This window comes from Etheostoma spectabile, chromosome 6 (genome assembly GCF_008692095.1).
Source record: "Etheostoma spectabile isolate EspeVRDwgs_2016 chromosome 6, UIUC_Espe_1.0, whole genome shotgun sequence".
Taxonomy (NCBI): Eukaryota; Metazoa; Chordata; class Actinopteri; order Perciformes; family Percidae; genus Etheostoma; species Etheostoma spectabile.
Window position 1 is genome coordinate 27,381,999 of NC_045738.1, and position 829 is coordinate 27,382,827.

Below are 829 nucleotides of genomic sequence, written 5' to 3' on the forward strand. Positions count from 1 at the left end.
AGTAACCATAGTCCTCAGAAATCCACTAGAGGGTAGAACGCCAACACAAAGAAAGAGGATGTTGATGGAACTCCAGAGAAATGAAGGACATCTGGTAGAACCTGATACATGATACAAGCCATCCGTGATCGCACACCACACCCAACCATCCTCCATGCAGTTTGTGGTAGCCAAGGAGGACACGGAGGATTAAAAAAACATGATGGACTCTCCAGAAGAGGTCATTATCCTCACTTAAGTTTCTGTGAGAGAAAGTCGCTGGACGCCACAATCTTCGGAACATAGTCACGATGAGAAATACAGAGAGAGTTGTGCGGAACTGATGGTTTTAGTTAGCTTAGTAGCAACTCATTGTAACAGGTGTTTTTTAATATCAAAAAGTTATGCACTAAAGCTTTAAAAACAAAAGCGACCGTGCCTTCTCCATCAGGGTGCCTCGGCTTTGTGCCTCAAACTGCTGAAGGAATAAGGCTCGTTGAATTTGTGACACCTTCGAAATAAATCACTTCTTAAAACTTTTTTATAGACATGCATTTATGTGATGGGGTCTTGTTCATCGTCTTTCTCTTTTTACCCTAGCAATTAGTAATTACATTTGGTTAACTGAACTGTTGTTTTTCTTCTATCGTTTGATAGTGTCCCATATACTGTTTACTATGGAACGTAGAAATGTGTATGTGTATTGATTTTATGTGTTTTTTCAAAATCACTTTGTTGTTTTTAAAGGTGCTACACAAGTAAAGTTATTTGTATTATTTTTCTTATTATTATGCACACACAACACAGAAGTGAAGCCAGCTGTTCTTACTTGTGGTACTGCATGACAGAG